General features: G+C 42.0%; 1 protein-coding gene across 2 annotated transcripts in view; it reads left to right on the plus strand.

Moving 5' to 3' along the window:
• The first annotated feature begins 255 nt into the window (after positions 1-255).
• The window catches only part of MYO18B (myosin XVIIIB), a 565,740-nt gene continuing 539,746 nt past the window's right edge, over positions 256-26,249 (plus strand). For both annotated transcript variants that reach the window (XM_033955841.1, XM_033955842.1), the window contains exon 1: positions 256-395. The gene's annotated coding sequence lies outside the window, so the exon portion shown is untranslated. The remainder of the gene's footprint in view (positions 396-26,249) is intronic.

Consider the following 26,249-nt stretch of genomic DNA (forward strand, 5'->3'; position numbering starts at 1 on the left):
TTTTATGCTTAACCTGTTATTTGCCATCAAGGACATAACAAACAGGAAAATGCATTCTTAATATGATTTTCATGGGCTGTGGCTACCTCCGGGTTTTCTTCTTAGGAGCGTTGGCCTTCCTGTCCTTTATCATGGACTTCTCTTGCCCTCCAGCTGTCAGTGCCATGCCTGAGACCTGGAGTTTGACTATATTTATAGCAGTGGCGTGTGCTGTTTCAGCTGCTGCTTGTTGGGAGGGACAGTCAGAGGAGGGAACAAGCTTGGATACTTCTCTCTCAGTTTGCTCCCACTGCTTTTTTTTTTTGTTCTGCCCTGTAGGATCCTTTAGCTGCTTTTAGAGGCGAGCTCCTGACTCGAGGACTGCATCCACTTCCTGTAATCCCAGAGTACAGAAGGTAGAGTATTTGGGCTATCCGGGGTTCGTGAGATTGGCTGCTTAATTGGATTTAAACAGGTCAGACTTGGGGTTTCCAAAGTGGACTTTTTTTGGTCTGCTTATTACTGTTGCTCTGGAAAGGCCAGACGGGCTATTTTTAGCCAGACTTGAAGGGCTGCCATGACAGGTTTAGTGGTTATGGCTGGTTAGTTCGATTCCTCACACCTACAGAGAAAATTATAGCATAAGAGCAAAGACTGATAAAAGTCACATCTATTTCTAAAGATAATTTGAAAAACTGTTCATAACTTGACCAAACCACGTTTTAGAGCATGCTTGCTGCTGGTACCTGTTACCCGAAGACCAGAACACAAAAATTCCAGACAGTTTTGAAAAGGCTTTTTAAAAAAAATAATAAAGATAAAAATTATACGTTCCAACATATTTCTAGAGGGGAACTTCTTTGTTGCTTTGGTGCTGGATTTAATGCACAGTGCCTTCTCGTGTTAAATTTTTACTATAGTTTCTGCTGTCTTTATTGAAGGAAATTATGCAAAATCTATGTATAGAAAACTCAGGTTATAGTGAAGACTGGTTGGCTGTGGATTTATATAGTGATACCGTGTGGTAGCTTGTTAGTGCACTTTTATAAGGTGATAGAAATAGAACAAAACAAAGAAAATAACTTAGGGCTCCTTTTACAAAGGTGCGTTAGGGCGTGGAATAGCGTGCGTTAAATTGCTGCACGCACTAGCCACTACTGCCTCCTTTTAAGCAGGCGATAATTTTTCAGCGTGTGCTAAAAACGCTAGCGCACCTTTGGAAAAGGAGCCCTTAATCCATTTTAAAATTAGCTTTCAAAGGCAATATGTTTTCTTCAGATCAGAAGTATTACTATTACTCTATAGGAAATCATTAAAGACCTATTTATTTGACATATAAGAATATTAATTTTTGATATATTTAAATGAGGTCTTTTGTTTCTATTCTTATTGTCATAGTATGTTTTAATTTTTTAATAATTTTTAATATTGTACTTGAATGTTTTTAACAATTGTATTTCTTTTATTATATAATTTTAGATTGTACGTAGATAGTGTATTCTAGGAAACTGTACGTACAATCTAGGTTTTTTTTTTTTAGCTTCAGATATGGTAACCCTAGTTGCGTATGTCTAGTAGCTCTATAATAATAATAATAATTTATTTTCTTGTAGTTCTGGGCGGTTCACAACAGGAGAATACTGAGACATTTGCTGAAATGTCTCAGTATTCTCCTGTTGTGAACCGCCCAGAACTACAAGAAAATAAATTATTATTATTATTATAGAGCTACTAGACATACGCAACTAGGGTTACCATATCTGAAGCTAAAAAAAAAAAACCTGGATGTATGGTCCCGCCCTGTTCCGTCTCCAGCCCCACCCTATACAGCTTCGTCTCTTCTTTCCCGCCGGATCCAGGGGGCAGCCGAGCATACTCGGATGCGTGTGACATCAGCGCATGCTCAGAGGCCCTTCCAAACATGGCGAGGCTTTCCAAAACCCGGACAAACTGCGGGTTTTAGAAAGTCCATCCGGGCTGGAGCATAGGAAACAGCGAGTGGGGGTAAATGGACAATACTCGGACGGGAAGAGCGTCACCAGTGGGGTGCCACAGGACTCGGTGCTTGGACCCGTGCTCTTCAACATCTTTGTAAACGATCTGGATATTAGTACGACGAATGAGGTGATTAAATTAGCAGACGATACGAAGTTATTCAGAGTAGTGAAGACGCAGAAGGATTGCAAAGATCTGCAACGTGACATAATCAGGCTCGAGGAATGGGCATCGACTTGGCAGATGAGGTTCAACGTGGATAAGTGTAAAGTGATGCATGTAGGTAACAAAAATCTCATGCACGAATACAGGATGTTCGGGGCGGTACTTGGAGAGACCTCCCAGGAAAGGGACTTGGGAATTCTGATCAACAAATTGATGAAGCTGTCCGCACAATGTGCGGCGGCAGCGAAAAGGGTGAACAGAATGCTAGGAATTATAAAGAAGGGGATCACGAACAGATCGGAGAGGGTTATCATGCTGCTGTACCGGGCCATCCAACACTGGTCACCGTACATGAAGAAGGACACGGTACTACTCGAAAGGGTCCAGAGAAGAGCGACTAAGATGGTTAAGGGGCTGGAGGAGTTGCCATACAGCGAAAGAATAGAGAAACTGGGCCTCTTCTCCCTCGAACAGAGGAGATTGAGAGGGGACATTATCAAAACATTCAAGATACTGAAGGGAATAGACTTAGTAGATAAGGGCAGGTTGTTCACCCTCTCCAAGGTAGGGAGAATGAAAGGGCACTCTAAAATTGAAAGGGAATAGATTCCGTACGAACATAAGGAAGTTCTTCTTCACACAGAGAGTGGTAGAAAACTGGAACGCTCTGCCCGAGTCTGTAATAGGGGAAAACACCCTCCAGGGATTCAAGACAAAGTTAGACAAGTTCCTGCTGATCCAGAACGTATACAGGTAGGGCTAGTCTCAGTTAGGGTGCTGGTCTTTGACCAGAGGGCCGCCACGTGAGCGGACTGCTGGGCACAATGGACTCCGGGTCTGACCCAGCAGCAGCAATTCTTATGTTCTTATGTTCTTACATGTCCTCTAAAAAGAGGACATGTCAGGTAACCCTATATGCAGCGCTGTACATCAAAACATATAAGAGAAAGCCCCTGCTCAAAACATGCATTGTTAGTCCAGTCTAAAAGATATCAACTTATTTTCTTTGTTTTATTTTTCTTTATTACTTTTTGAAAAGAAAGATGGTGCATTTCACTCTTATTTTCTCGCTGTGCATGTTTCATATTATTTCTATTTATTAAGTTTTATTATTTATTCTGTACTAAAAAGCAAGCAGTAAGGGTACTGTATGTTTGTATGTAGCTAAATTTTATCTTAAAAACAACCCTAAGGATTTTCATGAAATGGGGGGAATCTAGGGCTTTCAGCTGTGAGAAAATGATTTATCTAGATCTGGAGCTCTGCAAAATTCATTTGGGAGGTCATTTGAGGGATTTTTCCATTGATCCCACTTCCCCCTGCAGCCATTGGTCAGATATTCCTAAAAGCAGGAATAAAGATTGCTAAGGCACTGTCTCTGTAGCTACTGCTCACACTTCCCCCTGCAGCCCATTGGTCAGAAGTTAAAGAAGTTTAAAGGCAATATCTCTGTAGCAACTTGCTCCCGCCTCCCCCTACAGCCCATTGGTCAGATATTTCTAAGGAAGCTTAGCCAGCCAATAGGCTGCAGAGAAACCCAGGACTGAAGGTTGCTAAGGCACTGTCTCTGTAGCTACTGCTCCCCCCCCCACTTCCCCAACAGCTCATTGATCAGACATTCCTAAGGAAACTTAGCCACCCAATAGACTGCAAGGAAAACCTGAACTAAAGGCTGATAAGGTAATGTCTCTGTGTAGCTACTGCTCCTATCTCCTGCAGCCCATTGGTCTGACATTTCTAAAGAAGCTTAGTCAGCCATTATGCTACAGGAAAAAGCAGGACTGAACATTGATGTCTCATAACTAGAGAATGACACAGGGACAATTTTCTCGTACCGTCCCCATGAGTTTTGTCACTGCCCTATTCCTGTAAACTCTGCTTTAACCGCACAAGCCTCAGACACTTATGATTTTAAAGTGTTTGAGGACTGTGCAGATGAAGACAGCTTGCAGGAATGGGGCAGGCACAGGAAAAGAACTCGCCGGGATGGGACGGGAAAAAAATTTGTCCCCATGTCATTCTCTACTGAAAACCTATTGGTCCTGTCTCTTCTGTAACTTATGGCTGGCTAGGAAGGAAGCACAACAGTGTTGATAAGGGGTTATGAGGAGAAGAGAGGCTGAGGGAAGAAATATGGAATGTAAAAGAGAGAACACAGCTAAAGTTAATGCGAGCTGGGGGAGCCAAGAAAGTGATACACACATAACTGCAGCCCGTTTGTCGGACATTCATAAGGAGCCTTAATCAGGCAATAGACTGCAGGGAAAAGCAGGACTGAAAATTGATAAGGCACTGTCTCTGTAGTTACTGCTCCCACCTCCACCTGCAGCTCACTCCCCCTACTTCTCTGAGTGAAGCTTTGTCTTTCAAGTACTGTTGTATTTAAACTAGTATATTTTTTTTAGTTTTGGTGGGGTCAATGGAGTGAGGTTAGGTGGGTTTAGCTCTGCTTGATATTATTATGATGGTGTGTTTTAATTGTGTCTTGGTTTTGTAAATATCTTATGATATTGAAAGGTCACTTGGACACACAAAGTCAGAAGCGTGAAGAAAGTACAAGAGGTTTATTACAGCATGCTGGACTCTAGTGCAGTGAACAACCTGCCTACTAGAGTATTAGAAACAGGAAATGCACGGACTTTTATGCCCTTTTCACTAAGCATATGCAAACTAATATATGCAAAAACTACAATTTTCATTTGTTACTTCTATAACTTTCTACAATTATTATTGGTCCTAAGCCTGCACTTATGATAGGTTCAGGGATGCAACTTATAGTCCTATAGGAAACTAGCTCATTTCTCTGCTTATCTAAATCTTACAGTTCTAAAGGTTACATGTAAAGAAGGGCAGGATTAATCATGGCTTAAACTCTTATCTATTTAGCTTACAATGTGGTAGGGCAGGAACATACATTTCAGGCAGATGAGGTCAATAGATTGTACATTGTTTTCAGCTATGTAGGCCAGAGCAATATTCTAAACAACAGTTAACCATTTCATGACCCTACAACATATTTTTAAAAAGTGACATAGAAATGTAGCACTTGCTAAAAAGAAGTATCAGCTTCCCAGTTTGAATTCAGCTTGTATTTGGTCTATTAAGTTGCTTTTGAAAACCATTTGGACAAAATGGATATAGGGCCTGAGTCTCTAAATGACACCGATCTTGGCAGCCGCCTAAGATGTGGCCGCTGATCACGTGTCAGTCATGCATTGGCGTCCTTTAAAGAATCACGTCTTTTATTTCTAACGGATGCCTTAAATGTAGGCCATCTTTTTACAGGTCTACATTTATGGTGTCTGTCTCGCTTACAGAGACGCATAGGGACGCTTATGGATGCCCAAGGCCACTTCCAGTGGAAACCACACCCACACTGGCCTTGGGCGTCGGTAGGCATGCCTAGATGCCTCCGAAGGCCTGAGTCAGATGCCTATATTTTAGGCGTCCTTCGCTGAATGGTTGTTTGTTTGGTTTTTTTTAAAGTGCTTCCTAACTGGCTGGTGAGACAGCGGTAGGATGTCTACCACTGCCTAAAATCGGGACGCTGTTTATGCAATCTGCCCCTTAATGTATATTAACCTACAAATTAATATGTCTAGTCAATTTTCGTGTATTAAAAATTTCTAACATGAGTTCAGGCACAAAAATATGAAATGAATTGAAACAAAATCAACAAACATTGGGGGGGGAAGTCAATTTTCCAAAGGTATTCCAAAAATGTTTTCCATACATACAAGCATAGAAAATGATGGCAGATAAAGACTATGTGACCTATCTGGTCTGTCCATCCTTAGTCTGTGCATATCCCTAAAGTAACAGATACTTACACCGGCCCAAAGACCCAACACAGTTCAGAGCGGCTATCCAAGGAGTTAACATAAGTCGACACTGACTCAACAGCACTTATCAACAACAACTACTTATAATGTTGCTATCAAAAAAATGAGTGTAACCTGGTTATTATTAATGTTCCGGAATTAACTATGTGATTAAGCTGTAGGGGAGGCTCACAATGTAGAATCTTTTTTTTTTTAACTTCTTTATTCATTTTAATTCAAATACATAGTGCAAACAAATGAACAAACAGATAATATAACATAGAGCACTCTGTTCCAATCAAATAATATATAGTGAATAGAACCCCTCTCCCATCCTCCCTCCCCCCTTCCCCTCCTGGGTGTGTATAACTATCTTTCATAAATCAAAGGAAAACAATATTAATATATATCATATATTATCATAACTTGCAATATTTTGTTAATGGGCCCCAAATTTCCTTAAATTTGTTATGATGTCCCCTCTGCATAGAATAAATGTTTTCAAACTTATAAATTTGACATAAAGACTCCCACCAAAAACTATAATTTAAGTTATCCCAACTTTTCCAATTTTTCATTATCAACTGCATGGCCACTGTATCAGGTCAAAAGCACGCCGGGACAAAGGCGCGAGCAGACAACTGAGCGCAGCACGGAGGCGCGCGCTGAAGAAAAAGATTGTTTTTAGGGGCTACAACGGGGGGTGTGGGGGGAACCCCCCCCACTTTACTTTATACAGATCGCGGCGGCATTGTGGGGGGTTTGGGGGGTTGTAACCCCCCCAAATTTTACTGAAAACTTAACTTTTTCCCTGTTTTTAGGGAAAAAGTTACGTTTTCACTAAAATGTGGGGGGTTACAACCCCCAAACCCCCCACAACGCCGCCGTGATCTGTATTAAGTAAAGTGGGGGGGCTCCCCAACAAAACCCCCCGTCGCAGCCCCTAAAAACAGTCTTTTTCTTCAGTGCGCGCCTCTGTCTTGTGCTCAGTTGTTGGCGCGCGCCTTTGTCTTCCGCGTTACTGTCTATGAACCCATGGCCACTCCTGTCATTATAAGGAGCAATTTATTCAGATTTGCATTTATAGGTTTCTTGTTTAGTAATAATGTTCCAAATATTACTGTATCATATGATAGCGATAAAGGACTTCCAATGTCGTAATAATTTGATCCCAAATGGATTTCCAGAAGTTGAGTATCAAAGGACAACAGTAAAGCAAATGATCCAACATCCCTATATCAAGATGACAGTACCAGCATCTATTAGATTTAGAACTATCCAACTGTTGCAACCTAACCGGGGTCCAAAAAGCTCTATGCAATAAGAAAAAACCCCAAGTCTGTCTCATAGATGCTGATGCTGTACATCTCATCCTCCAATTCCAAATTTGTGGCCACAATGTAGAATCTTAATGAATCTCTCTCGCCAGCCTGAACCAGTTTCAGAGGGAAGGAAAATGAAATCCCGATAACTATGCACCAAGTTTGAAAGGGGCAAGAGTGGGGGAGGAAAAAGATGCGACATTCATTCCTCTTCTACTCCCAACAACGAAGATACTCCCTAGTTCCCCACGCTCACAAAGTTACATTAATGGTTACAGCCAAGCCTTGCTCCCAATAACTGATCCTAGTAAGCCTCAAAGTCATTTACTGGATCAATTGATGTCTTGGTAACGGTACCTGGGGTCCTCTATAGAGTGAATACTAGAGCTGTAGAGTTGGTAAAATTGTTCCAACTCCAGCTTCAAAATAATAACTTTCAACATTATAATATATAGTAAATAATTTTATATACTTACTTATCTTTGTCCTGGATTGAAAAAGCAAAACAATTAAAGCCTAATACCAAACTGTAGAAAAATAGAGTCCGAGTCTAAGATTTGGTGCACCGACTGTAAGGAGGTCTTTCCAAATGCACATTTGGACTGAAGAGAAAAATATGATTTGGTTTTTTTCATTCAAAATGTATACATTGTCTTCCATTCTATTTTTAGCTGACCAGAAAGCAGATACAAGATCTGTGACTCTTTTTCTGTCCCTGGTGGACTTAGGGCTCCTTTTACTAAGGTGCGCTGGCGTTTTTAACGCACACGGGATATTACCATGCGCTACACTATACGCTACGCGGCTAGAACTAACGCCAGGTCAATGCTGGCATTAAGGTCTAGCACGCAAGGCAATTCAGCATGCGCTATTCCGCGCGTTAATGCCCTAACACACCTTAGTAAAAGGAGCCCCAAGTGTATTTACTGTATCGCATATGCTATATACAATGGATCTCAGAGGTTTACAACCCTAAAAACAAAATAAAAATTTTGAAAGCAACTGCAAGGTTTACAGCATAGAACACATTCAGACTCGCAAAGAAAAATAGATATGATTTGAAGAAAGGGAAGTGAAGACTAGGAAGATGGAAAAGAAAAAAGGATTGGAGAGCAGATCCGATCAGAAACCAGCCAAGACTGAATATATGCAGGGTCTTAGGGTTCCTTGAGCTTCTTTCTGCGGGCCAGCAAGGCAAATGCTCTGATACTTATTTCTATCCTTCTGCGGTTTAGTAAAACCCATAAAAAGAACTTGAGATATCCCCCTCCCCCCCCCCCGAGATGTAGGTCAGTGTTTCTCAACTCGGTCCTGGAGTACCCCCTTGCCAGTCAGGTTTTCAGGATATCTACAATTAATATGCATGAAAGAAATTTGCATATAATGGAGGCAGTGGATGCAAATCAAGTTTATGCATATTCATTGTGGATATCCTGAAAACCTGACTGGCAAAGGGGTACTCCTGTTCCGAGTTGAGAAATGCTGATGTAGATGGTTATGCTGCTGGTAATGCCCCAGTTGATAGGTCTTCTGGAAAGAGGTCTGTTTGTGTTACCAGCTCCACAGACAGATGTTCTAGGGAAGAGTTCCATCTCGGCCACATTTAGAGTTGATTGAAGATTAATGCACATATTGTATGTAAATCAGAAAGAGATGCTAAAACTTTAATATAAAATTTTATTTTGAAAATTAAGAATCACTAAAATTTGACGTCATATCTGTCATGCCTCTGCTTTGTCTACTTGCACAGTTATATGATGGCACTATGGTAGACTGTCTTAAAAATTGATGTACATCGCTTAGAATTATGATTAAGCGATTAATCAAATCTCTATTAAACTTGAAAACTCCATTAAGTTATGTATGTGGAGGACCATTTTCAATAGGACATCTAAGTCCAACTTTGGATGTTTCCAACAAGAAGTGGAGAAACAGCCATTTTCAAAACTGGCAACAAGAGATCCACATTTCTTTTCTTTAAAAAAAAAAAAAAATTCTACTTTGATGTCTTGGCTGCTAGAACATCCAACCCTTAATACATCCAGCTTTATTCACCATTTTGGGCCACAACACTGTCCAAGTTCAAAACGTCCTAATGTAGACTATTTGGATGTGGAAAGAGCCAGCATTATAATGCAATGACCACATAGAAATACCAATAGAGAGCAGATGGGCACCTTAGAGGACACTGCTGTGAACTTTACATAAAGGGTGCCAAATGTACATCTCACCATACCCCCTTATAATTTATGGTGAAACCTCCCCAAATCTCCCCAAGCCTATTAAACCCACCTGTCTATCACTCCATTACCCCTTATTTTTTAAATTCTTAAAAGATAGTTCTCCCTGTATATTTAATGGAAATTAATTAAAAAAAATTTGGGGCAGCAAAATAAAAAACTCAGGGGCTGATTCTACAAACAGGTGTCCTGATTGTAAGTGGCAGTAGGTGTCCTACTGCTGTCTCACAGCCAATCGAGATGCAGCCATATGTCACATGCCTACGGAGATGCGTAGGGATGGTTACAGACACCCAAAGTGTGGTGTGGGTGTGGTCTCCACCAGAAGTGGCCTTAGCATCCGTAAGCATCCCTACGCATCTCCATAGGTGGGAGACAGATGCCTTAAATGTAGCCTGCTTTTATCAAGATAAAATCTCTTTCATTAGGCAATCTTTTCCCATAGAAGATATTGGATACTTCTCTTTATATTACATTACATTACATTAGTGATTTCTATTCCGCCATTACCTTATGGTTCAAGGCAGATTACATCCAAACTAAAACAAGAATTACATTTCAACTTGAAGTAATAGATTAAACGATGAGATAAAATTTTAAGGGAGAATTATGGGTTTTAGATAATGTTTGGTAACTAGAAAAAAAATATATTCCCAAAATCCCACAATGGAGATACCAGTGGATTGCTATTGGTGTTCTTTTAATTCAGTATCCGAACACCAAGTCTCCAAATTGTGTGAAAAGTTGAGAAAGTGTAAATGCTCAATGGACCCTTTTCCATCATATCTTTTTCTTAATATTTCTTATCAGGCTATAACATGGCTGACCATTTTACTGAATTACTCATTGGAAAATGGATACTTTTCACAATCTATGGGGCAAATAACACTCCTTCCTCTTCTGAAAAAATCAGATTTAGATCCTACTATCCCCTCTCATTATCGACCAACTGCCAAATTGTGCAAATTCGCGGTCGGCGGTTCACGGTCCCGGTCATTTGCTGTATTTTCTAACCGCCAATGACCGGGCAGGAGAGGGCAGCCAGAGCGCCAGCGAGTGAAGGAAATCACTCGCTGTAGGCTCCGACCGCCTCTTCCTGTACTAAAGTCAGGCCTTACCAATCAGGAGCTGCGTATCAAAGCAGCTCCTTATTGGTGAGGCCCGACTTTAGTACAGGAAGAGGCAGTCGAAGCATACAGTGAGTGATTTCCTTCACTCGCCGGCACTCCAGCTTCCCTGTCCTGCCTCTCCAGCTGCCCTCTCCTGTCTCCTATGCCTAAAAACCGTATTAGCGGTTTTTTCAAAATTCGCAGGGTTCCTGGAACTTAACCCCTGTGAATTTCGGGGGAGTACTGTATACCTTTGCTGACAAAATGCTAGAATCAATTGTAGCTGGTCAACTTACCAATTACCTGGATAAATTTTCATTACTCTAACCTTTTCAACATGGATTTCGTTCTAATTTTAGTACTGAAACCTTATTGATTTCTCCTCTTTCTAAAATCCAACAATTACGATTACAGAATAAATGTTCAATTTTGCTTCAGTTCGATTTGTCTACGGCGTTTGATGTAGTGCATCATGATATTCTGCTTCAATTACTTTCAGATATTGGACTTAAACAGGTTGTTTTTGACTGATTTTCTAAATTTCTACTGTCTCGTTCATATTCAGTCAATATTAAAGGTGATATTTCCAATTCTTGCCAGCCTCCTTGTGGGGGTTCCCCAGGGCTCTCCGCTTTCCCCAATCTTGTTCAATATTTATATGACTAATTTGAACACTTAGAAGTTGTCAGCTTGACATGAATTTATTCAGGTATTCGAGCAGTTTTTCCTGTCTGTCCTGGTGGGCTCACAATCTATCTAATGTACCTGGGGCAATGGGGGGGGATTAAGTGACTTGCCCAGGGTCACAAGAAGTAGTGTGGGTTTGAACCCACAACCTCAGGGTGTTAACCACTGTGCCATTCTAGAAATCAAAATGTAGTAAAGTGAGCCAAGTATAGGACACTCAAGCCATTGTGACATCACTGATGAGATTGGCTCTTAGGCATTAGTGGAATGAGGCATTATGATGTCACAATACCAGTCTGGTTATCAGAGGCTGAAACTTTTCACACTATTTATTTATTCAATTTCCTATATTGTTCTCCCAGGGGAACTCAAAATGATTTGTGTGAATTTTTTCAGGTACTCAAGCATTTTTCCCTGTCTGTCCTGGCAGGCTCACAATCTATCTAATGTACCTGGGGCAATCGGGGGATTAAGTGACTTGCCCAGGGTCACAAGGAGCAGCGTGGGTTTGAACCCACAACCTCAGGGTGCTGAGGCTGTAGCTTTAACCACTGCACCACACACTCCCGCCACACTCTTGCGAAAGATTTAATTGTCGCCACAAGATGTCCAAGTCTAAGCCTGACCAAACCATACCTATAATATGCCCCTTTATGACTTAGACATCCTGGAGGTCAAATGTCTCACTAGAAGCCTAAAATATTTGTTTTGAAAATTGTCTCTTGGAAGTTTTTGTGTTTTGAAAATTCTCCATAGTCAACAATCATCAAAGAATATGACAATTCTATGTGTGTTCCCAAAGACTATGGGCTCCTTATACTAAGCTGCGCTGGCGGTTTTAGCGCGTGCGCTAAACGCTAACGCCAGCATTGAGCTGGCGTTAGTTCTTGGCTCGCGGCAATGCAGCGCACACTAAAAACGCTAGTGCACCTTCGTAAAAGGAGCCCTATGTGTGGTCATGGGAGGGTCATGGGCCTATCAGGGAAGTTCCTGTAATTTATGCGCGCTATTATGGAATAAGCGGGATCCGTGCCCAATTTAGGCACGCGCATTTACATTAGGGTTTAGTTGGTGTAAATGGCCATGCCTAACGTTCACAGTACTCAGTATGGCACACTCAATGTTTGGCCCAGTTCTTGGCACCAAATGCTATCCTATAAATCGTGTCCAACTTTGAGAACCATTTGTTTATTAGTGCTTATCATGATTCTTATTTGGTGCAGAGTTTAGCCTGAAAATAAGCTGTCATGCAATTGAGTAAAGGGATTTGCAAGAGTTTGTCTAATTCCATGCAATATATAAGAACATAAGAATAGCCTTACTGGATCAGACCAATGGTCCATCTAGCCCAGTAGCCCGTTCTCACGGTGGCCAATCCATGTCACTAGTACCTGGCCAAAACCCATATAAGTATCAACATTCCATGCTACCGATCCAGGGCAAGCAGTGGCTTCCCCCATGTGGTTCTCAATAACAGACTATGGACTTTGCCTCCAGGATTTTGTCCAAACCCTTCTTAAAACCATACGCTATCCGCTCTTACCATAACCTCTGGCAATGCGTTCCAGATCTTAACTAGTCTCTGAGTCCCAAGTTCATTCCCCCTCCCTTTCTTCTGTGTCTCGAGTTCGTGCCCCCTTCCAGCCTTTGTCCCAAATTCGTGCCCTTCCCATGTTCCAACGCGCTCCTTCCCCCCTCCTTTCTCCCTTTGGCCCACTATCATGTCCCCTCTCTCCCTTACTTGCTTGTTCCAGGGTTGAACTCGCTCCCTTCAGGGCCATCCAGCTGGGCTGCTCCTTCCTGCCTTCAGCCGCACAGGGACGCGAGCAGCGGCCCTTACACGCTGCACGTGGCTGACCCACAAGCCTTCCCTCTGAAATCAGCTCTAGCATCTGGTAACTGTGATTTGGGTTATTCTTCCCAATGTGCCTCACTTTGCATTTGACCACATTAAATTTTATCTACTAATTGGATGCCCAGTCTTCATTTTCCTAAGGTCTGCCTGCAATTTTTCACAATCTGCATGCATTTTAACAACTTTGAACAGTGACTCACTCATTCCAGTTTCCAGATCATTTATAAATAAGTTAAGTAGCACCGGTCCCAGTACAGACCCCTGTGGCACTCCACTGTTTACTCTCCTCCATTGAGAAAAATGATCATTTAACCCTACCCTCAGTTTTCTACCTGATAACCAATTCCTAATCCACAACTAAACTTTACCACCTATCCCATGACTCTTTAATTTTCACAGGAACCTCTCATTTATTTATTTATTCAATTTTCTATACCGTTCTCCCAGGGGAGTTCAGAACGGTTTACTTGAATTTATTCAGGTACTCAAGCATTTTTCCCTATCTGTCCCTGCGGGCTCACAATCTGCCTAATATACCTGAGGCAATGGGGGGATTAAGTGACTTGCCCAGGGTCACAAGGAGCAGCATGGGTTTGAACCCACAACCCCAGGGTGCTAAGGCTGTAGCTTTTGACCACTGCGCCATACACTCCCCACGAGGAACTTTGCCAAAATCTTTCTGAAAATCTAGATACACTACATCAACTGGCTCGGCATGTTTATTCACACCTTCGAACTGCATGTTACTTAATTTTTCTAACATGGGGTGCATTGCGCTCACTGCCCACTAAGGCCCTGGTTCTATAAAGTGTGTCTAAAGTTAGGCGCCAATATTTCACAGCTGTTTTGCTTAAAGTCTAAACTTCAGTGAGTACAATCAAACCTTGGTATAAAGCATAAAAGGGATTTGGTTAGGTACCAGCCACATAAGAATCAGAGTTGACGATGAGAACGTGGTGGGGACAGATCAGAATGTTTAACAAATGTTGGACATCACAGGAACAGATAGAAGACAGCGGGAAGAAAGCCTGAGATGTCCAGTAAAGGGGTTCATAGACAACGGTGCGAAAGACAAAGGCGCGCCTGGACAATTGAGCGCAGCGCGGAGGTGTGCGCCGCTCAAAATTACTGTTTTTAGGGGCTCCGACGGGGGTTTTTGTTGGGGAACCCCCCCACTCTACTTAATAGACATCGCGCCAGCGTTATGGGGGGTTTGGGGGGTTGTAACCCTCCACATTTTACTGTAAACTTAACTTTTTCCCTAAAAACAGGGAAAAAGTGAAGTTTTCAGTAAAATGTGGAGGGTTACAACCCCCCAAACCCCCCATAACACCGGCGCGATGTCTATTAAGTAGAGTGGGGGGGTTCCCCCCCATGCCCCCCCCATCGGAGCCCTAAAAACAGTAATTTTGAGCGGTGCGCGCCTCCATGCTGCGCTCAATTGTCTGGGCGCGCCTTTGTCCCGGCGCGCTTTTGATCTGACACCCAGTAAAGGATATTATAGGGGAGAGGGAGACTCTAAGTGTTGGATTCTGTAAGGGAATTTATATGTTCATCAATTCATAAGTTATTTCAGCAATGGAGCAAATTGTTCTCTTCTTCCACCAACTATTCTCATTCACATTCTTATCAATGAAATGCTGGGCTATTAAAGACCCTCAGAAACACCACCTAAGACTCATTCCATTCATTGTCTTTAGAATTTAAGTGCTGTCTCCTCATTGGGGCATATATAAAAGCCTAACTCTCTTTATTATGAAATACAATCTATTTTTCGTTCTTTAAGGTGACTAATAACTTATCTTATCTTATTGTGGTCTTCCGTTAAAGGGTATCTAGTTCTCACTGTAATATCATACTTAATACCAGTGCTGTTTGAACATCTATTCATAAGAATATAAGAATAGCCTTACTGGGTCAGAGCAATGGTCCATCAAGCCCAGTAACCCATTCTCACAGTGGTCAATCCAGGTCACTAGTACCTGGCCAAAACCCAAGGAGTAGCAACATTCCAGCATCTCAAAGAATAGCAAGATTCCGGAACCCCAATGAGAGCAACATTCCGGAACTGAGATTGTGATGTCATAATGCCTCATTCCACAGTGCCTCAGAGCCAGCCTCATCAGTGATGTTACAATGGCTTAATTGTCCTATACTTGGCTCACTTAAGAACATAAGAATAGCCTCACTGGGTCAGCCCAGAAGCCGGTTCTCACGGTGGCCAATCCAGGTCACTAGTACCTGACCAAAACCCAAAGTGTAGCAACATTCCATGCTACCAATACAGGGCAAGCAGTGGCTTCCCCCATGTCTTTCTCAATAACAGACTATGGACTTTTCCTCCAGGAACTTGTCCAAATCTTTCTCTAAAATCCTTGGGACCAAGCATATTTTGGTTTTTGGAATTTTTGGGAATGATAGTTAAGTCAGAAAAAGACCATCTGCATCTCTCTTTGCCATTTTCCATCCCTTTGACCTTTTCTGCTTCTCACTGCCACCCTGGAATCTATGCCTAATTTAACTGAGTAATAGGCTTAATCAGTGCCTATACTGGCACTCAATATCTCACATTCAGCTTTAATTGGATTTAATTGAACTTTAGGCGCCTAACTCGAAAATTTTGAGTCTATAAAAAGTAGATGCCTAGCCCAAAGCACCTACACTCAAAGTGGATGTGGTTAGGGGGCAGGTCATGGGCGACTTTTGGATAGTCGCCTCTTTGTGAATCGGGTGCCGTTAGGCTCTGCTATCAGCGCCTAACCTTAGTCATAGAGAAAACCCTGGCATAAATTGGGGATGCCTAAATGTTATGATGATGAGTTTAGGTGCACTCTAGAATTTGTAGGATTTTCAGTAAGGCAAAAATTTTCAATACCGACGACGACAATTGATATATAACTTTAAACAGATCTTTATCTGTTTAAAGTTATACCAGATTTTTAATTTTGGCTAATAGGACTTCATTCAGTAAATGGTGCCTCAATTTGGGTGCCAAAAATTGCATGTTGACTGTGATTCTGTAAATGGCACTCTTAATTTGTCACCATTTCTAGAACCACGCATAGCACTGAGATCCACACAACTTTAGGCACAAAGATTTACACCTACTGAATTCTGGTGTAAATCCTCCAAAGTTCTACGTGCAAGTGCTGTGGTTTTTACAACAAAGCCAATTGTGCAACCAGCCCTGCCTGCCAACCATAAACACGTTCTGATTGTAAACCTCAAGTGTTTCCAGCGCTGCGTTCCTTGCCTGGAAATGCGGTTCTTTCACGTGAATGTAAAAATAAATTATAATTGCCTTCACTTCTTATTTTGGAGGTGTGAATATAATGCTAAGCAAAAATAATCACGGCCACAGTTTTCTGTGTATTCCTTAATGATGAATCTAACGACGCTTCACAACTGCTCACTGGGTTATAAACAGCCCACATTAGTCATCATACCTATAATTCAGGAGATGGCAAGATTTCTTTTGAGCCAGACTGCGAAACACCCACTGCATCGGCTTCTGATATGTTTAAAGAGTGCCTTGGGGCTTGAGGGTGCTGGGTTCATCCTCCTATTGTTCGGATTTTATTTATTTATTCAGTTTTCAATACTGTTCTCCCAGGGGAGGTTAGAACGGTTTATATGAATTTTTTCAGGTACTCAAGCATTTTTCCCTGTCTGTTCTGTTGAGCTCACAATCTATCTAATGTACCTGGGGCAATGGGGGGATTAGGTGACATGCCCAGGGTCACAAGGAGCAGCGTGGGTTTGAACCCACAACCTCAGAGTGCTCAAGCTATAGCTTTAACCACTGTACCACTCTAGAAATTAAAATGTAGCAAAAGTGAGCCAAGTATAGGGCAATCAAGTCATTGTGACATCACTGATGAAGTTGGCTCTTATTGGTGGAATGAGACATTATGATGTCACAATACCAGTTCTGGTTATCAGAGGCTGAAACTTTTCACACTATTTATTCAATTTTCTATACTATTCTCCCAAGGGAGTTCAGAATGGTTTACATGAATTTTTTCAGGTACTCAAGCATTTTTCCCTGTCTGTCCTGGTGGGCTCACAATCTGTCTAATGTACCTGGGGCAATTGGGGGATTAGGTGACGTGCCCAGGGTCACAAGGAGCAGCGTGGGTTTGAACCCAAAACCTCAGGGTGCTGATGCTGTAGCTTTAACCACTACGCCACACTCTCCCTCGTGAATGCTTGCTTGTATTAATAAGTATTTTTGAAATTTGTAGGCTGGAATGTTCTGGTTGCCTGTGCTTATCTCATGATGCATAAGACAAGTACTGCAACATTAGCAAGGTCAGTAATTTCTGTACCCAATATTAGGAGAATGCTTTTCTCTTGCCAGTACAGGGGTGATGTGCTCCTAAGGCTGGCAACCCTCACTGTACATAGTAACCCTTTAAAACCAGACCAATATAAGAACCATTATTTGCCTTGCTCTTATAATTTTTCCCCCCCACTCAAGACCTATTTCTTCAAAAATGATCCTAAGTAAGGGAGACATGGATTTTCATCTCAAGTGACCCCACAGCCAATAGGGGTTTTCAGAGTATCCACAAAAAACGGGAGCAGATGTTGGATTTAGCTGGCATGTTATTCAGTACTAGCTCAAGGTGACTGACATTCAGATGCTTAAGTAGGGGTTCATTCACACCAAAAATAACAAAAACAGGACAGTTGACAAAATCATAAATAAACAGAGAAAAATAAACCTCAATTGTGGTTCGCCGGGACTACACAAGTACCCAAAGCTCACCACCTCATCACGGGTTTATAAAAAAAACTCCGTACAGTTATAAGTTACTTTCATACTTCAACATCTCTTTAAAAGAATAGTTTTCAAAAAATTCTCAAAGGATTTGAATTTCAACGTCCTATAATTTTCTATAAGTAAGTGAAAAAGTCCCAAACTAACTATATGTGTGGCAATCAGCTACAGCTGTAGATAAATTCAAAACAGGGTCTAGTAGCGTGGCTATAAAACCTGCATAATAGCGTGTATAAGAGAGTCAAACACTCATCTGAAGAAACATCTTCGTCCCGATAGAAAAGATCTTCTATTTCGCCTGAAAGCAGGCTACTTCAGGGGATTCGTTTACACCAGGTTATCTCCACGCTGTCAGCTGTATACCGGGAGGCCTGTTTCTCTCAAAATGGCCCTTTTGAGAGAAACAGGCCTCCCGGTATACAGCTGACAGCGTGGAGATAACCTGGTGTAAACGAATCCCCTGAAGTAGCCTGCTTTCAGGCGAAATAGAAGATCTTTTCTATCGGGACGAAAATGTTTCTTCAGATGAGTGTTTGACTCTCTTATACACGCTATTATGCAGGTTTTATAGCCACGCTACTAGACCCTGTTTTGAATTTATCTACAGCTGTAGCTGATTGCCACACATATAGTTAGTTTGGGACTGTTTCACTTACTTATAGAAAATTATAGGACGTTGAAATTCAAATCCTTTGAGAATTTTTTTGAAAACTATTCTTTTAAAGAGATGTTGAAGTATGAAAGTAACTTATAACTGTACGGAGTTTTTTTATAAACCCGTGATGAGGTGGTGAGCTTTGGGTACTTGTGTAGTCCCGGCGACCCACAATTGAGGTTTATTTTTCTCTGTTTATTTATGATTTTGTCAACTGTCCTGTTTTTGTTATTTTTGGTGTGAATGAACCCCTACTTTAACTATCTACAACGTATATTCATATAATATTGTTCTTCACAGAATACGATTGTACCTTTACTATATTTGGTTGACATTCAGATGCACCAGGTGCTTCCCTGTCCCTGGAGGCTTTACTATATTAGGGGCCCTTTTACTAAGCTGTTAGAGTTAACATGGGGTTTTCAGCATGGTAGACAGTAGCTTTGGCCCACGTTAATAGCTCCTGTGCTACAAAGGCAATCTTTGCAGTGAAAATAGAACCTTAGCTGCCTATGCTGGAGGAGAGTGTGGTTAGAGCTACAGTCTCAGCACCCTGAGGTTGTGGGTTCAAATCCAGCACTGCTCCCTGTGTCCCTGGGCAAGTCACTTAATCCACAAAAAAGGCAGTATACAAGTCCCAATCCCTTTCTCTAATGTGAGCATGGAAGGGAGCTGGGAGGGCTTGGGCAGGTGGACTTGTGGCCAGCTGTGACAGCTAGCACACAGATTACCTCATGCTTGTTATCATGAGTGCCAATAACATAGCTCTCAAGAGGTGGTGGTAAGCGCAGCTGCTCCAGGGGCGTAGCCAGAAGCTGATTTGGGGGAGGGGAGCCCGGGAATAGACTGTGCGATCCAAGCATTTCCTCTCGATCCCCTCTCTTCCCCCTCCCCTATAGCTGCTGTTGTCGTCTCCCTGGATCATACTTTTGCTGGCAGGAATGCTCAAGCCCCGCCAGCTGAAATGTTTTTTTGGGGGGTTGTTGTTTATTGGGCTTTTTTTTAAATAATTCTTTATTAATTTTCAAATCAATACAAAAGTGCAATAAATATATAATCAATCAATCAACACTTATATCCAAACAAATAGTAATATGAAATAAATTTCCCCCCCCCCCCACCCTCCCTGGATGTGTGTGAAGATCAATTAGGGAATTAGGAATCAAAGGTTTAATTGTTCAACCATTTTTTACAAATTCCGCTAATGGATCCCAAGTCTCTTTAAATTTTTGTTGTTCCGAATTCATTCTCTCGTATCTATAAATTTGACACAGGGTTTCCCACCAAAAGTTGAAATTCAGTCTGTCCCAGTTTTTCCAATTTTATGTTATCAACTGCATAGCTATCGCTGTCATTATAAGAAGTTGTCTGTTCTTGCTTGCAGTAACTGAATTCTTAGGTTTTAATAAAGTCCCAAATAACGCTATGTCATAGGACAATGAAATCGAAGCTTCCAATATCATGTAGATTTTACCCCAGAGCCCTGCACGTGCTGTCTGAGAAACTGGGAAGCAGGCAGGCTGCTCCAGCCTCCGACAGCAGCATTTCATGTACTGAGCCCATGTGGAAGCACTGACAATCGGCGTGGACAGAGCACCCTGCCAACTTCTGCTGCTCAGACAACACGGGCAGGGCTTTGGTGGTGAAAAAACGTCAGCTGGCGGAGCTCATGCTTCCCAGTTAGTCATGTATTGGCTACTGCAATTTTGGAGAGGGCCTGAGCCCAAAGTGCATGCGTTCGAGTGCATGCATGCGATTGGAGAAACTGGGCCTCTTCTCCCTTGAATAGAGGAGAGTGAGAGGAGACATGATCGAAACATTCAAAATACTGAAGGGAATAGACTTAGTAGATAAAGACAGACTGTTCACACTCTCCAAGGTAGGGAGAACGAGAGGGCACTCTCTAAAATTGAAAGGGGATAGATTCTGTACAAACCCAGAGAGTGGTGGAGAGCTGGAATGCTCTTCCGGAGTCTGTTGTAGGGGAAAACACCCTCCAGGGTTTCAAGCCTAAGCTGGACAAGTTCCTGCTAAACTGAGACTGGACTCATTTAGAGCACTGGTCTTTGACCTGGAGGCCGCTGCGTGAGTTGACTGCTGGGCAGGATGGACCACTGGTCTGACCCAGCAGCGGCAATTCTAATGTTCTTATGTATGTGGGGAGCAATGCATTTGTTACCACAGTTTTGGAGGGGGGGGGGGGGCCTAAGCTCAGTTTATGAGCTTGCTACCAGCAATCCAGTCGCTTAGCTGTCATAAATATGGTAGGCCAGCATACTTCCCATCTTCCCCCTCCTGATGTCAGATCCTCAAATCAGCACCTTGACCCCCAAAGAAATTTAACACCCAATACATCCCAATCAACATCCTGATACCCCACAGACAGTTCTGGTCCCTTGATCCAACACCTCGGCACTACTGGGATGGAAAAACTTGTATCCCCCCCCCCATCCCAACCTGATCTCCTTAGTCACAACAGCCTGTTCACCACTTCAAATCCATCTTTATAACACTGAAATCATAACCCCCAATGTGTGCTTTACAGGACCTATTGGGGGTAGCATTGACGTTCAAGTGAGTTCGCTGTTTTGTAATCTGCCTTTTTTTTATCTTGTCATAGTCTTGAGTGAATGATTGATTGTCTTCTTTTATAATGAAAATGAAGTTTTTTTTCTTTTTAATTGTTTTATGTTCACTTTTGTTTTATTGATCACTTTGATCTATATTTAGTAATTGAGGTATATTAAGTCTTTCAATAAACATCTGTAGGGTTCCTCGAATGCTCTTCAGGGGTTCCTCAAGAAATGAGATTATAGAATCTGTTTGTATGAGCGTACGAGGGGCCGCTGAAAAGTTCTCCACCTAACCAACAAAGTTGGTGCAGTCTCTATTGAGGGCTAAACACTTAGTCCAGTGATTTTCCACTTTTTTTGTTCCATATTTTTCCAATGGAATGAAAAAAGTGGAAAATCACTGGACTAAGGGCTCCTTTTACAAAGGTGCGTTAGGGCCTTAACGCGCGGAATAGCGCACACTAAAATGCCACACGCGCTAGCCGCTACCGCCTCCTCATGAGCAGATGGTAGTTTTTTGAGTAGTGCGCGCAATAGCGTGCGTTAAAAACGCTGGCGCACTTTTGTAAAAGGAGCCCTAAGTGTGTATAGCCATCAATGTTGGTTGGGCTGAGAACATTTTAACGGCCCCTCGTATATCATTTTACATAAAACGATACAAACGAGGGTTCCTTGGTGTATGAAAAACATTATTTGGGGGGGTAAAAAGTTTGGGAATCACTGCATTGGGGTCACCATTGATGCTTTTTGAGCAATATTGAACTATAGCTACTTGTAGTCTGAAAGACTGATTTATATTGTAAGTCTTCAAATAGTTCAAAATACTGCCATCAAATTAATACACAACCGCAAAAAAATTTGACCATGTTACACCGCTCTTGATTGAGTCACATTGGCTTCCTGTTGCCCATCGTATTACTTTTAAAATTTTACTTTTAGTTTTTAAAACATTGTCTACAAATGAACCCCAATTCATTAATAGATTACTTATTCCACATAGTACGTCACGTTCTTTAAGATCTACCAATCAAAAACTCCTAACAGTTCCATCACTAAAAGTTATTGGAACTCGTCGTCCTGATATTTTTTCTGTAATGGCCCCACAATTATGGAACAGCTTACCCCAGTATCTTAGAGAAGAAAATGATCTGAAACAGTTTAAAGGCAGTTTGAAGAGTTTCCTTTTTAAAGATGCGTTTAATTTATAAGCTTAATTAACGATTATTATCAAATTTTTCCTTTTTTATCTTTTTATTCCCCCAATATCTACCCTACCTGTTGTTTTTACCATTTATGTTCTCTTTTATATATACGATTGTAGTTCTACCCTTTCTTCCCCCGTGTATCTGTTAGTTTGTATGATATTATTTATTATTTTGTATGATAGTGTGTCAAACCTATGTATCCTTTTATAATTAATCTGATGTACCTATTTTTTTTAATTTGTAAATCGCTTAGCAAATTAAATTAAGCGATTCAATAAGTCAAAAATAAACTTGAAACTTGCACCATGTTTCTTAACTATTTATCCCAGTTCTTATGATATAAAGCCTTAATAATAACAGGAAGAACTCACAACAAACTCTATTCAAGAACCTAGTACAGCAATAAGCAGGATGAAGAAAATATGAGTAAGCTTCTAGGTATGGAAATGAGTGAGTTGTTGGCCATGGTAAGGCAAAAAGAGGTCAGGCTGCCAAATTGTAATCGGGGAAAAGGTCACACCTGGTGAGAGAAGTGCACTCATATATTAATTTCTCAGTCATAATCTAATTCGGTAATTGAAGTGATCGTTTAAGCATTCTGCCTGCAGGTAGATGTACAAATCTCTGCCCAGCTTCACCCATAAGTAGCAACAATCCACAAAGCTGTTTAATTGAAGACCAATGCATCGGAGGAAATCACTCTTTGAATCCACCTTCGAGTTTCAAGGCTCCAAAATATGGAACTGCTTACGTCAGACCTTCTCTCTTCAATTTAGGAAGGTGCAAAAAAACGCCTCTGTTTTCATTAAATTCTTGCTATGATTCGTAATGCCTATGTTGCTAACCTTATTAATCTTATGTTAGCCACAATAGAAACATAGAAACATAGAAAAATGACGGCAGATAAGGGCCATATAGCCCATCAAGTCTGCCCACACTATTTACCCACCCTCTTAGGTCTTCTGACCTCTTAAGTATAATTGTAATTATACTGTCACTCTACTGACCTGCTCATTGTAATTATACTGTCACTCTACTGACCCGCTCATTCAAGTCCTAGTGACCCTATCCTTGGCATGACCTCGTAGGGATCCCACATGGGTATCCCATTTGTTCTTGAAGTCTGGGATGCTGCATGCCTCGACCACCTGCACTGGAAGCTTGTTCCAATGCTCGATCACTCTCTCCGTGAAGAAGTACTTCCTGACGTCTCCACGAAACTTCCCTCCCCTGAGTTTGAGCGGATGTCCTCTTGTGGTCGAGGGTCCCCTGAGAAGAAAGATATCGTCTTCCACCTCGACCCGTCCTGTGATGTACTTAAATGTCTCAATCATGTCTCCCCTCTCCCTACGCTCTTCAAGAGTGTAGAGCTGCAATTTGCTCAGTCTTTCCTCGTACGGGAGACCCTTTAGCCCCGAAACCATCCTGGTGGCCATCCGCTGAACCGACTCAATTCTGAGCACATCCTTACGGTAAAGTGGCCTCCAGAATTGCACACAGTACTCCAGATGAGGTCTCACCATGGCTCTATACAATGGCATCATGACTTCAGGTTTCCTGTTGACGAAGCTTCTCTTGATACAACCTATCATCTGCCGTGCTTTAGATGAAGCCTTCTCCACTTGAGTGGCTGCTTTCATGTCAGCACTGATGATTACTCCCAAGTCTCGTTCTGCCGTAGTTCTGGTTAAAGTTTCTCCATTCAAGGTGTAAGTTTTACAAGGATTTCCGTTACCGAGATGCATGACCTTACATTTCTTGGCGTTAAAGCCCAGCTGCCATATCAAGGACCAATTTTCTAAAGTACGCAGGTCTTGTTCCATAGCATCCTGTAGATTATAGCCGTTTACTATATTGCATAGTTTGGCGTCATCAGCGAATAAGGTTACTTTGCCTTGAAGCCCTTGAGTCAGATCCCCAATGAATATGTTGAAGAGGAGTGGGCCCAGGACCGAACCCTGTGGCACTCCGCTAGTCACCTCCGACATTTTAGAGAGGGTACCGTTAACTACCACCCTCTGAAGTCTGCCATTAAGCCAATCTTTAACCCATGCAGCTAGAGTCTCTCCTAATCCCATCGATTTCATCTTGTTCAGCAGCCTGCGGTGTGGGACGCTGTCGAACGCTTTGCTGAAGTCTAGGTACACGACGTCCAAAGACTCTCCTGAGTCCAATCTTCTTGTTACCCAGTCAAAGAAGTTGATTAGATTTGACTGGCATGATCTACCCTTGGTGAATCCATGTTGGTTGGGATCCCGGAGATTTCCCTCGTTTAGGATCGTATCTAATTTATACTTAATTAGTGTTTCCATGAGTTTACACACAATTGAGGTGAGGCTTACCGGTCTATAGTTTGCAGCCTCAGCCTTGCAGCCCTTTTTATGTAGAGGAACGACGTTGGCTGTTTTCCAGTCTAACGGAACTTTCCCCGTACTTAGTGAGAGATTGAAGAGCACTGCCAACGGTTCTGCCAGAACGTCTCTCAATTCTCTGAGCACTCTTGGGTGTAAATTGTCCGGTCCCATGGCCTTGTTTACCTTTAGCCTTGCCAGTTCGTTGTAAACGTCCCCAGGTGTGAACTCAAAATTCTGAAACGGGTCATCCACGTCTTGTTTTATCATCAACTGTGGTCCGTGTCCCGGTGCTTCGCAGGTGAAGACTGAGCAGAAATATTCATTTAGTAGTTCTGCTTTTTCTGAATCCGCCACCGTGTAGTTTCCGTCCGGTTGTCTAAGGCGTACTATACCGTCTGTGTTCCTTTTCCTATCACTGATATACCTAAAGAAGGATTTGTCCCCTTTTTTAATGTTCCTTGCCAGAGTTTCTTCCACTCGAAGTTTGGCCTCCCTAACTGCTGTTTTGACCATTGCAGATCTGGTCTTATATTCTACTTTAGTTTCTCTTCTCTGCGTACGTTTGTACGTCAACGATTCCCCGTTGACATTTGCGGGGTGTAAGAAACAATTCGGTATACGGACTGTGAAAAACTGCAGGGAAATTGGAAGACTGGGCGTCCAAATGGTAGATGAAATTTACAAATACAAAGTGATGCACATTGGGAAGAATAATCCAAATCATAGTTATCGGATGCTAGGGACCGCCTTGGGGGTCAGTGCTCAAGAAAAGGATCTGGGGATCATCAAAGACAATTCACTGAAGCCTTCCACCCAATGTGTGGCGGCGGCCAAGAAGGCAAACAGAATGCTAGGAATTATTAGAAAAGGGATAGTTAACAAGACTAAGGGCTCCTTTTACTAAGCTGCGATAGCGTTTTTAGCGCACGCAGAATTTTAGTGTGCGCGAAACCCACGCTACGCGGCTAGAACTAACGCCAGCTCAGTGCTAACGGGATGACTATGGTAATGTCATCCGCATAAATATAAAACTTAAGCTTTAGACTTTGCAACAGATTTCCTAAAGAGACAAGGTGGGGGCCAAAGGCGAACCCTGCGGAACCCCACAGGAATTTTCCCAACGATAAGACAAAGTGTCATCCTTGAATACCTGGTATGATCTTTTACTCCACGAAAGCAGTACAATAAATTTCCCGCAATTCCAATGGATTCCAAACAGTCTAAAAGAACAGTGTGGTCTACCAGATCGAAGGCGCTGCTCAAATCCAGCTGCAGAATCAAAGCGCTTGCACCTTGACTAAATAATGAGCGCAGATAATCTAACAAAGAGGCCATGATTGTTTCAGTACCAAAAACCTGACCGAAAAACCAGCTTGATTATCTTGCAAAACGCTGAACTTCTCCAAATATGTAACTAGTTCAGCGTTTACCATACCATCTCCAACCTGCTGATAACAAGAAGCGACTTCAAATCTTTTCGCAAAGAAATCAAAACCCAACTATTCA

This window comes from Geotrypetes seraphini, chromosome 8 (assembly GCF_902459505.1).
Source record: "Geotrypetes seraphini chromosome 8, aGeoSer1.1, whole genome shotgun sequence".
Lineage (NCBI taxonomy): Eukaryota > Metazoa > Chordata > Amphibia > Gymnophiona > Dermophiidae > Geotrypetes > Geotrypetes seraphini.